General features: G+C 38.8%; 1 pseudogene; it reads left to right on the forward strand.

Moving 5' to 3' along the window:
* Nucleotides 1-578: 578 nt before the first annotated feature.
* Nucleotides 579-5,837, forward strand: LOC103257212 (annotated as a pseudogene).
* Nucleotides 5,838-13,317: the final 7,480 nt, after the last annotated feature.

A 13,317-nucleotide genomic window follows, 5' to 3' on the forward strand; every position in this document is an offset into this window, starting at 1 on the left:
TCAAAAACAAATGCAAAGAAAATAGACAAATGGGATTTAATTAAACTAAAAAACTTTGCACAGCAAAATAAATAATCAACAGAGTGATCAGAAAACCTGCAGAATGGGAGAAAATATTTACAAATTATGCAACTGACAAGGGACTAATATCCAGAATCTGCAAAGAACTCAAACAACTCAAACAGACAACCTCATTAAAAAGTCAGCCAAAGAACATAAACAGACATACAAATGGCCAAAAGCATATTTTAAAATGTTCAACATCACTAATCATCAAAGAAATGCAAATTAAAAACACAATGAAATATCATCTTACACCAGTCAAAGAGGATAATATTTTGTATAATGCAATTTTGTATACTGCTTTTCTCACTTAACACTATAATCATAGTATTTCCCATGTATTCAAAAAGTTCTCACAGCCAATCGTAATGGTCCACACTTGTAATCCCAGCATTTTGGAAGGCCAAGGTGGGAGGATTGCTTGAGTCCAGGAACTCGAGACTAGTCTGGGCAACATAGAAAGACCTTGTCTTGAGAATGTGAGTTCTACCGTCTGGCTCTCCTCCACTGCCACCATGAGATTCACCACTGGCTCCACCACCTAATCCACCAACTACCCGCCCCTGGGCTCCATTCAGCCACCCAGGCTCTGGCCCACCAGCAGTGCGGCCAGCATCTATGCAGGCGCCAGCGGCTCAGGCTTCTGGGTCTCTGTGTCCTGCTCCACCAATTTCCGGGGCGGCTGGGAGTCCTGGGTCCTGGCCACAGGGATGGCCGGGAGTCTGGGGGGCAACCAGCGTGAGAAGGAGATCATGCAAGAGCTGAATGACTGCCTGGCCTCCTACCTGGAGAGGGTGAGGAGCCTGGAAACTGAGAACCAAAGGCTGGAGAGCAAAACCGGGAACACTTGGAGAAGAAGGGACCCCAAGTCAGAGACTGGGGACATTGCTTCAAGACCATCGAGGACCTGAGAGTTCAGATCTTTGCAACTTCTGTGGACAATGCCAGCATTGTTCTGCTGATTGACAATGCCCATCTTGCTGCTGATGACTTTAGAGTCAAGTATGAGACGGAGCTGGCCATGCACCTGTCCATGGAGAGTGACATACATGGGCTCTGCTAGGTCATTGATGACACCAATGTCACCCAGCTGCCGCTGGAGGCAGAGATTGAAGCTCTCAAGAAGGAGCTGCTCTTCATGAAGGAGAACCATGAAGAAGAAGTAAAAGGCCTACAAGCCCAGATTGCCAGCTCTGGGATGACCGTGGAGATAGATGCCCCCAAATCTCAGGACCTCAGCAAGATTATGGTGGACATCCGGGCCCAATATGACGAGCAGAAGAACTGAGAGGAGTTGGACAAGTACTGATCCCAGCAGATCGAGGAGAGCACCACAAGGTGACAGTGGTCACCACACAGTCTGCCGAGTTCGGAGCTGCTGAGATGATGCTCACGGAACTGAAACGTATAGTGCAGTCCTTGGAGATTGACCTGGACTCCATGAGAAACCTAAAGTCCAGCTTGGAGAACAGCCTGAGGGAGGTGGAGGCCCACTACACCATGCAAATAGAGCAACTCAACGGTACCCTGCTGTACCTGGAGTCTGAGCAGGCACAGACCAGGACAGAGGGCCAGTGCACCAGGCACAGAAGTACAAGTCCCTGCTGAACATCAAGGTCAAGCTGGAGGCTGACATGGCCACCGACCGCCACCTGCTGGAAGATGGAGAGGACTTCAGTCTCAGTGATGACCTGGACAGCAGCAGCTCCGTTGCAGGATAGTGGATGGCAAACTGGTGTCTGAGACCAATGACACCAAAGTTATGAGGCGGTGGGAGCAGAGTACGCTTTCGGAAAGCAGGAAACCAATAAAAAGTTCAGAGGTAAAAAAAAGAAAGAAAGGAGGGAGGGAGTGAGTAAAGGAAAGAAGGAAGGAAGGAAAGAGGAAGAAAGAAAGACCTTGTCTCTACAAAAGCAATTAAAAATTACACATGCATGGTGGCATGCACCTGTGGTCCCAGCTACTTGGAGGGCTGAGGCAGAAAGGAGGTCGAGGCTGCAGTGAGCCATGATCATGCCACTCTCTGCACCCCAGCCTGGGTGACAGAGTGAAACATCAACTCAAAAAAAAAAAAAATTAAAAATAAAAATAAAAACTTATCAGAAATATTTAATGTTGGCATTGTATTCTACCACTTAGCATACTGTATCCAGCCATTTCTCTCTTCTTGGGTATTTTAAATAATGCTGTATTAAGCAAGATTGCATATAAATCTTGTACACATTTTCTAGTATTCCATCTTTATTTACTTAGGGTGTTTTTTTCTTTAATGGAATCATTAAGTCAAAGGGATATTCTAAGGCTTTTAATGTATTTTGATACTGTCTTTGAACCTATATAACAGGAAATCCTGCCTTAAGTCCCACACATTAGAGGTCTGCCTATATCACAAATGCACATACACACAAAAAAACACATGCAGTCATGCACACACAAATGCATCTATTAAAGAACACATGCATGCCAGGATCCAGGGCACAGCATTATCTGTAACTATAAACATCACTTTTATAAATAAGCCCACTCAAGCACAAAGACACACGGCTTCAAATCTCCTGACCAACATCTTTAAAACACAAAGTAGCTGCATCTGGGTAACTGTCAGATTTATGAGTTATGCCATTGTCACATCAAAGATGGATACTTCTCTAGAGAGCTGGGAAGCATCTAGGTAAGAAACTGACAAATTAACTTGACAAGCTCTTCTTCTCAACACAAATGCAATAGATTCTTAGAAAACAAAGTATCATTTGCTGGTAGTACTGAGGTCTATTTTCCAACTTCTTTTCACCATTCAATTCTTGATTCCTGAACCACTCAAGAACTGGTACTGTATTTGCAACAACTGAGGAGCACTTTGCCATGTAAACCAATTTATATTACTCTTAAATTTGTTTCTGTGTGAGAATAGATATAGCAGGCGTGGAGCATGAGAACAATTCTTTACATTAGCAACTAAATGGACAGTGACATTGAACAATTTTGAATAGCTTTATTTTCATTAAAACCTCAATTTATTTAATTAAATTGTTTAAAGTTAAATTAAAATTTGAGTCTTAAAATTATAATATTTAGCCGGGTTCGGTGGCTCAGCCTGTAATCCTGCGCCTTTGGGAGGCTGAGGTGAGTGGATTACCTGAGCCCGCGGGTTCGAGACCCGCCTGGGCAGCGAGACCTCATCTCTACAGTAAATCAAAAAATCAGCCGGGCGTGGTAGCGCATGACTGTAATTCCGGCTACTCAGAAGGCTGAGGTGGAAGGATTGCCGGAGTCCAGCAGGTTGAGGCTGTGGCAGCTGGGAGCGGCCACTGCACTCCAGTCTGGGCAACCGAGTGAGACTCCAACTCAAAAAAAAAAAAAAAAAACTAAAATTATAATATTTAATAATTACTTTTATTTTGTCTTTTAATTTAATAGATAATTCTGAATATTTTAGAAGAAAAATAACTTTTCAAATATATGAGATAATTTTGATTTTATATTTCTTACAGTAGTTTAATTTACTATATTTATTAAAGATATATTAAACATATATTCTTTGAATACAATTACATATTTTAAATACTTAGACAAGTGGTATTTTAACCTCCATTTATACTTATGTCCTGGGTCCCAAATATCAGGGGTGGACCAAATGACAGAAATTGATTAACTGCTCTCCACTAGCAATGTATGAGTACACATATTCCCACATCAAATTGAAACACTACTTATAATTATTCTCAATGATTAAGTGAAATTTCTCATTTGCATTGCTTTGATTACTAGTTAAGGTAAACATTTGTTAATCATATGCTTAATAGTCATTTATAAATTCTCTTCTGTAATTGTCTCTTTATATAGTTGGCCCATTTTTAATTTAGGGCCTTAATATTTTTTCTTATTGATTTGTTTGAGCACATTATATATTAAAGATATTGACCCTTAGTTGTTTTTTTTGCAAGTATTTCCCCAAATTATCAATTTTACATTTTTGTTTATGATATTTTTAACATACATAAAGTTTTAATTTGTATATAGTCAAATCTATCTTTTATTTTATAATTTCTTATACTGGCTTTATACTTAGAATGTCCTTTCCCACTCAGAGATCAGATAAATGTTCATCTTAATTTTCTTCTGGTATTTTCACTTTTTAAACACAGCTCACTAATGTACCTGGAATTTATTTTGGCACATATGAACTCACGCTTTGCATTGATTTTTTTTTTTTTTTTTTTTTTTGCCACATAGCTAGGCAAATTTCCCAAAACCATTAATTAAATTATCTTTCTCAATAATATATGATATTTTCTTTATCATGTATTAAGCTTTAAAGTTTGCTTCTAGGAGATATATTGTCTCCCCTTGATCTGTAGATCTATTCCTGAGCTACATTAACTATTATAGATATATAATATTGCAAGTATCTCACGGGATTAGTGCCTCTCCTTCCATTAATCTTATTTTTCATACTCTACACATTCTCTTTCCCATCTTTCTGCTTTTGCAGGTGAATACTGGAATCATAGTGTCAGTTCTCAATTTGCTGTCCCTTTAGGCTCTGCCTTAGTGGTAGCTGGGCTTGGGCTCCCCTTGACTAGAAGTAAAGCCAAACCAGGCAACCAACTGATAGGAAAATGGGAGTGGGTAATCACTAAAAGTAATTCTAAGGTTTTTTTTCAATGCTGGCTGTCTATTTACTCCAAGATTCCTTCTAACTCTAAAATCAGAGTCTGAAACATTATTACGCACAAATATTTTGTTATGAACTAGAAAGCGCACAGACTTGTAGTCAGATGGACTAACACATTGATCAATTAGTCAAATGACCTTAGGGAAGTTATTTTACTTCTATGAACCTCAGCTTTCTCACTTGTAAGATGGAGAGAGCAAATCCAATCTCACAGGACCATTGGGAAAATTGAAAGAGATAATGGAGCTAAAGCGTTATAAGGCCCTGGCAGTGTTCTTTCAATGTTATCTCCCTTCAGCCTTTCATCATTATTGCTATAACACCCCCAGGCACCTGCCTTTTGCCTCTTTTCCTGAACTGTATATTTGAAGGCATTAGGGTATCTTTGTAAAATAGATTCTAAGGTTAATTCCTCACAGCATCAAGGGATGTCACACTGACTGACCTCTTAGCTCTCTGTGAGAGGAAGGGAAAAGGTTAATCTTTAGTTTTGTAGAGACCTGAGTTGGCCTCTTTACTTGACTGTTGGAACCATCCAGCTAAGTTCTTGCCTTCAAAGATTCCTCTGCCAGCAGCAAAAAGAAAAGTGTGAACGTTTTAAATGATTCAAGTCAGCTTGTCAGCATATTCTCCAAATCTTTCTACACATATATTTACACTTTTTCTGTTAACAAGATAGATCATCCTTGGCCAGGCAGGAAAAAAGTAATTACTCTAGATGATTATCACAGAACTGACACTAGTTTCACTTGAGCTTAGTTTCCTTTCTCTGTGAAAGCATCACTCCAACAATAGAAATTATCTGTTAAAAAGAACAAGACAGATATGTTTGGTAAAGTCATTTTCTCTTTTAATTTGTCCTAAGTTAGAGCCTAGGAGCCTCTACGCAGAGTCAACATTGTGAAACAGGCTTCAACGAGGTCAGATCAACACTGCTCTACCTCACCCAACCTTCGCCTAAGCCCTCCTCCTGTTCCAGAACAGCCACCTTGACCCAAGTGTGCTACCTGTTGTTACTTCAGAGCTCCATGCTGTTCACACCCCCATCACCCATGCCTGCACTCACCGCATTCTCCTCCTTGGCAAAACTGTGAAGTAAATGGTTTCTACCTCTGTGTCTAACAAAAGACAAAAACAGTTGGCCCTTGAACAATGCAGGTTTGAACTGGATAGCTCCGCTTATACACAAATTTTCTTTCACCTCTGCCACCCCCTGAGACAGCACAACCTACCTCTCCTCCTTTTCCTCTTCTTCGGCCTACTCAATGTGAAGATGAGGAAGAAAACATTCATGATGATCCACTGACATGTAATGAAGAGTACATTTATTTTCTCTTCCCTATGATTTTCTTAATAATATTTTTTCTAGCTTACCTGACTGTAAGAATATAGTATATAACACACATAACATATAAAATGTTTGTTATTGACTGTTTATGTTATTGGCAAGGCTTCCATTCAACAGCAGGCTATTAGCAGTTTGAGGGGAATCAAAGTTATACTCATATTTTCAACTGCACGAAGGGTCAGTGCCCCAACTCTCCCACATTGTTCAAGGGCCACTGTATTTGGGCTTTGTACCCCTTTCCTGGCACAGAATTACTGAAACCCTTGAAATTTACTGTGTTTTGTATACTCATGAGTGGACTCATAGTAGAGACTGGTAAACAGAAAAACTAGCCACAAAATTAGAGGGTTAGAACTTTCAGCCCCCCAAATCCCTCTCCAAAATGGGAGGGGAAAAGGGCTGTATATTTAGTTCAATCATCAATAGCCAGTGATTTACTCAACCATGCCTATGCACAGGCGATAAAACTTCCATAAAAACCCCTAAACAACAGGGTTTGGGAGCTTCCAGGTTGGTGAACACATGGATGTGCTGGGAGGGTGGAGCCCTGAGAAGACAAGGAAGCTCTATGCCCCAACCCCAAACCTTGCCCTGTGCATCTTTTTTGTCTGACTGTTCCTGAGTTGTATCCTTTAATTTTTTTAAAAAAATTGTAATAGTAAGTAGAGCGCTTTCCTTAGTTCTGTGAGTCATTCTAGTGAATTATCTAATTGCCTTAACCCAAACCAACGCAAGAGTGGTGGGTCATTTTTTTTTTAAATAAAAAATCCCCAATTTTTTTATTTTTTATTTTTTGAGTTGGACTCTCACTCAGTCGCCCAGACTGGAGTGCAGTGGCACACTCACGGCTGCCGCAGCCTTGACCTGCTCTGCTCAGGGGATCCTTCCACCTCAGCCTTCCAAGTAACTGGAAACACAGGCATGCACCATCATACCTGGCTAATTTTTTGAGACAAGGTCTCACCATGTTTCTCAGGCTGGTCCTGAACTCCTGAGCTCAGGCAATCCTCTTGTGTCTGCCTCCCAAAGTGCTGGGATTACAGGCATGAACCACTGCACCTGCCTAGGAATCCCCAATTTTATTGTTGATTAGGCAGAAGTGTGGATCACTGGGGACCCCACTGGTGGCTGGCAGCTGAAGTAGGGGCAGCTGTATAGGACTGAGCCCTTTAACTTGTGGGATCAGATGTTAATTCCTGATAGATAGGGTCTGAATTAAACTGAATTATTGAGCACCCAGTTGGTGTTGGAAAATTGGTGTGAAAAACTGACACACTTGGTATCAGGAAAAAACACACTTTGATGTCAGAAATGGCATCAGAAAACACCACACAGCCCCAGACTCCCCATCTTCAACCCCTGCCCACCCCGGCCAGGTGCCACCTACCCTTATTGTACTCCTTGGATCCCCCGGAATAATCCATAAACCCATAAATCCTAGTCCCAAAACAGGCATTAGGCTACAGAATTTTCCATTCTCCTTGTCTCATCTCCCCTATACCACCAAAAGAAATGTATATTCTTTGTCTCCAGTTTTTCCATGTCTATATCATTGACCACCTGGAATGTGTTTGTCTTCTTTTCCTATAAATTTGAAGTTAAACTCAATTTCCTTCTCAAAGCCTTCTCTCATCTCTCCACCAAACATTACTTATCTCTACTTAGAACAATCATCTCTACCTCTCTTTAATCTGTGTTTTAATGGCATTTCACTCTTTTTCTATAGTATGGTTTTCTGATGCTCATCACATATTTTTCCTATTGGACTATAAGCTCTTTGCTAGCAAGGAGCTCACAATCAAGCTGGAGAAAGATGTTGTGATCCATGTTTGAATTATCTTTGTATTCACAACCTGGCATGGTATTTACAAAATGAATAAATGAATGAGTCCGTCAATCTCACTATAATGCTGTGTGTACGTATGCTTTTTTTGGTCCAAGTGGCATATGTCTTTATTATGACTTGCAGATGGGACCTGGAGGGAAGAGAGGCGGGTGGAAGGGAAGGCAGATAAATCTTTCAAGACTGTAAGCTAAGTGCTCTATGCCTTTGCACAACCCAAATGTACTTCAGAGTCTCCCATGGACAGGCTGAAAAATGAGTGGGCATACGCAAGACTGGGTGCAAAATTTAACAGAATGAAATTCAGAATTTATTAATTTATTTACATAATTTATAATCTTTAATCTCATAAATATAGACCGCAACTTTGCATATGCTAAGCAACAGATACTTGTTCTTCTCCACTAAAATACTTGGGTTAAATAATAAATCAACAGCATGTATATCACTTTCTCTTTCTCTCTTCTTCCTCTTTTTAGAACCATTGGTAGTCAGTTTAAAACATATGCAATTCAATTTATTCCAGGTGGCTTCTCTACCATACCATCTTGATCAGGAGAGCTTATTTTAAAAGGTACCAATAATGTGTTTAGTGACACATACACAACAGGTTCAGAAGCAAGCCCAGGGTGAGGTAGGCATCTGCTGTCACCACAGTTAATTTTCTGTATATGTCCAGGCTAACGTAGTCAATGAGAAGTGCTTCAGAGATGACAGAGACGAGATAGTTTCCACCAGTCCTATACATAACACATTTTAGCTTCAAATAACACATTTTAGCCTCAAATGTGGAACCTGCCAAGTGGAGCAAAGCAGCTCTGTTCTTTTCTACACATGGGTCGTGGAAGAAATCGAACATGTTTGACTGTGCTGATCACCCAATTTATTGTTTTGCCCAGAATTCTGGTCTACAGGACCACAGCAATTCTTCAATCTGAAACAACCCACAAAGAATAAAGGAAACAGCCAATGTCTTTCCTCCTTGTAAAATGAGTACTGATTAAACTGCTTTCATGTCATGAGCTCCCAGATAGCAAAAGCTTCAAGCCATGCAGAATTCGGAGAGCAATTTTGAAGTGCTTTTTTGAAACTGCAGACCACAGACTACCTTGTGTAAATTAACAACCTCCGTTATTCATTATCTGATAATTTGGAAAGAAGTGAAAACTTTGCCATATTTGCAATATTTTGTGACTTCTTTCCAAAATAAGTTGAAAATAGAAAAATGTAGATGCTTTCAAACAATAAAACTCTTGACAAGTTCTGCTCACACGTATCATCTCTGAAGATTGAATGTTATGCCTTCTTGTCTCCCCATGGAGAGCTGTCACAGCTCCAAGGAAATGCTTTCCCCAAAACTCAATGGCTGGTGAGAAACTCGAGAGAACCAAAATGAGAAAGGAACCAAAAGGAAGAACTGAACACTGATCTCCGTTAAGCTGACTCAACTAAATAAATGGCAGGGCTCAACACTTCACTTCACTATGCAGAGGGACGCTTCCTTTTTATTGCTATAGTAAATTCAGACCAGAAAGTGACAGAACATTGGCATTTCAATCAAGGAAGCTTCAGAAAGGCACACAGGCACACACGCAGGCACATGCAAGCACACACAAACGTATCCTTTCTCTGCCCAGCCCACTCAGCTCTGTGTGTTGAAAGCTTTATGAAAGAAAGCCTGGAGGATATCCACAGATCGTTGACAAGATTCTAAGGGATGGAATTTTACAAATTCTTATAAAAGAACTGGGAGCCCTGCCTTGCCAATGGGAATTTGAAATATGTCTCCCTGCTCCTCAGGCTCTGCAGAAGAAAAAAATCACAAATAACTTGCCAAGAGTATACATTCCCACAGAACACATCATCTTCAAGCTAAATGCTTACTGTCCCTTCTTTAAGAACTAGGAATCAATGACATTAATGGGGTAATAGCAACCCATCTGGCATCTTCAATCATTTGGCAAATTATAAGACAGGGCTGTGTCACCTCAGCAACTGAAATAAAGAGACAGACTGATATTATCAAATAAGCACGTGCAGTGCAGAGTATAAGAAATAGGACAATATTTCAAGTGCTCAAGAAGTGACAAATTTTATGTTGAGCCACTTCTACTGCAGAGCTCCATATGATATTTCTTTAGGTACAGACATTACACAAGGGTAACCTGTTTTGTGCACATTTTTAAACTATTTATATTCCATCAGCTTTCTTGCTAGTAGAAAAATAATAGCGGTTCTTTGCACATATGCCAGATGAGTTTTATAATGGAAGCCATAACTTGTTTCTAAGTAAATTATTAAATCATCAGCTTTTTAATGAAACAGAATTGTCTGCACTGATCTTCCAAATAAAAGATGATGTTTTGTAGAAAATGACCGCCCCAGAATAGGAGAAATAATTTAATCACATGCTTCAGAAGATGGTGGAAAAGGAAGAAACCAGCATTTATTAACCTAAGCACCAGACACTGAGTAGACACTTCCTATGTGATTTCACTAAATCCTAATATCAACCCTACAAGAGGAAAACAAGTATTCCCACATTAGAGATGAGAACATTTGAAGGGGCTAGATCACTTGCCCAGCCACACAATGCTAAATGGTAGAAATAAGATTTGAAAATCTAGTTCTTATGAAAATCTAAGCTCATTCAAATAGTGTATACTGACTCCCAATCTTGTATTCTTACTAGGTAAGTTCATTTGTAAATCAATGTGTGTTCATATCCATATATATATGTTGAATAATTTTATGTTACTCATTAAATAAGTTAAATTTAATTATTACTACATTCCATGTAGACTATATGTCCTAATATAATTGCTATTAGCCAAAATGACTCACTAATAACAAACATGATCATCTAATTCATCCATTCATTCACTAATTCAACAAATATTTACTGAATGGCTATGACTCATATACTGTCCTAGACACTAGAGATACAACAATAAACAAAACGTATAGCATCCCTACCCTCATAGATTTGATATCATAATGATGAAGACAGCCAATAAATAAGCAAATGAGTAGTATGTCATTAGTGCAACAGAGAAGAATAAGGCAGAATTGGAAAAGGAGTGTGATTGGAGGTTCTATTTAATATTAAGATAGGTAAAGGCTCTCTAATAAGGTGACACTTGAACAGAGACCTGAAGAAAGTGAGGAAGTGAGTCATGAAAGAAGGAAAAATTGTTCCACAAGAGAGGAACAGCAAGTGCAAAGACCATGGAGCAAGAATGTGCTCAGTATGTTCAAAGTCAGCAAGGAGGAAAATGTAACTGGAGAGAAGGAGGTGAGGAGGAGAGATGATAGAGTAAAAGAAACTAAAAAGACATGTCAGCTAAATACAATATGTGGAGTATTTGAATTCTGATTCAAAGAGAGGTAACAGATCATTAAGAAATAATTAGAGTGGGGATAAATAAAGATGTAGGGAAAGGAAAGGGAATGGAAATGCAGAGGATGGAAGAAAAGGGGGTTAAGTTAATCAGAAATCAATACTCTTTGAGAGTACTCTGAATATGCCTAAAGCATCGGATCACTGATCAGATAAAAGAAATAAGCATAGTTGTTAACATTTATCAAGCACTGCTTTTGTATAGTTATTCATTTAACCTTTATGGCATCTATGTGAGGGAAGTACTAGTATTATTATTCAGTGTTAAGGATAAGGAAACTGAGGAACAGAGAGATTAAGCAACTTGCCTAAGACTATACAGTCAGTAAGTGGCAGTACAAGTCTACAAACCCATGAAGTCTAACTCCAGAGCTCTTGTTCATAACCACTGGGCTCTAACTAGGACATTTCTTATTAGATTATAATGTTTCCAAATAAATATCAGGTGAAAATAATGCTGTTCCTGGTCACAAGGAAGTCATAAATGAATAGATTACTAGGTAGGTGAAGTAGAGTTATGCGAAAATGTTTGTAAACAAGTGCAAATTCATTCAACCTGTACTGGGAGAGAAAGGAATGGTTCAATCTCTGGAGAAAGGTAGGCAAGGAAATAGGGTCACTAATATCTTCCTTCTCCAACAGAGGTAGGACCTCCTTGAAACTCCTGAGTAATGAAGGAAATACCTGGCACGCAGAATCTCTCATTCAGGAAATATTTATTAAGCCAAAAAATATATGAACAAAATGCTCAACATCACTAATCATCAGGTAAATGCAAATCAAAACCACAATAAGATATCATGTCATTCCAGATAAAATAGTTATTAACAAAAAGACAAAAAAATAACAAATGTTTATGAGGATGTGGAGAAAAAGCAACTCTTAAACACTGTTGGGGGAAATGTAAATTAGTAGAGCCATTATGAAAAACAGTATGGAACGTTCTCAAAAAACTAATCATAAAATTACCATTTGATCCAGAAATCCCACTACCAGTATTTGTACAAAAGAAAAGAAATCAGAATGTCAAAGAGATTCTGACACCATATTTATTGCAGCACCATTCACAGTAGCAAAGAAATGAAATCAACCTAAATGTCTATTAACAGGCAAATCAAGAAATAAAATGTGGTATATATACATAGTGGAATACTACTCACCCATTTAAAAAATACAGTAAAATCCTGTTATTTGCTGCAACATGAATGAGTCTGCAGGACATTATGTTAAACAAATTAAGTCAAGGGTAATGACAAAGACAAGATGAAGAGAGGATAGTTAATTGATTCAAAATTACAACTAGGTAAGAAGAATGAGTTCTGGTGCTTTGTAGCTCTGTATGGTGACTTATAATTTATTGTGTATTTTCAAAATGCTAGAAGAGAAAATTTTGAATGTTCACAACACAAAGAAATGATTAATATTTAAAGTGATGGATATGATTACCCAGATTTTATCATTACATGCACACACATATGGAAATATCATTTTATATGCCATCGATATATACAATTACTACATATTAACTAAAAATAAAAGGGAAGGAAGAATACCCAAATAAAGGCAAATATCTAGTGAGTGTTCACTATGTGCCAGGCACTATTCTGAGAACTAGGGGTACAGAGGTGAGTAAGACAGTAAAAAGGAAACACTGATGATCTTTGAAAAATATAACAAGTAGAAAAGCAAGATCCTTTCAAATAGTACTGCTCTAAGTCTCATGATGGATGTAAAAGAAGGTGCCTGGGAATGGAGATGCTTCTTTAGATTGAGTAACATCTTTCAGGATGTAGCATTTGAACTAATATCTAAAATGATTAAAAGGAGCCAGTCATGCTAAAATCTCGGAGTAAAGCATTCTGAAGATGCACTGGCTGCTGAAAAAGTCCTTAAGTAGGCACAAGGCTTACTGACCTTGTGGAGGGACATACCATATTCACCTTGTAGAGGTCATAGTAAGCAACATGTATGGCTCTCACAGTTCCTAG

This window comes from Carlito syrichta, unplaced genomic scaffold (genome assembly GCF_000164805.1).
Source record: "Carlito syrichta isolate Samal-C Ts95f unplaced genomic scaffold, Tarsius_syrichta-2.0.1 Scaffold301618, whole genome shotgun sequence".
Lineage (NCBI taxonomy): Eukaryota > Metazoa > Chordata > Mammalia > Primates > Tarsiidae > Carlito > Carlito syrichta.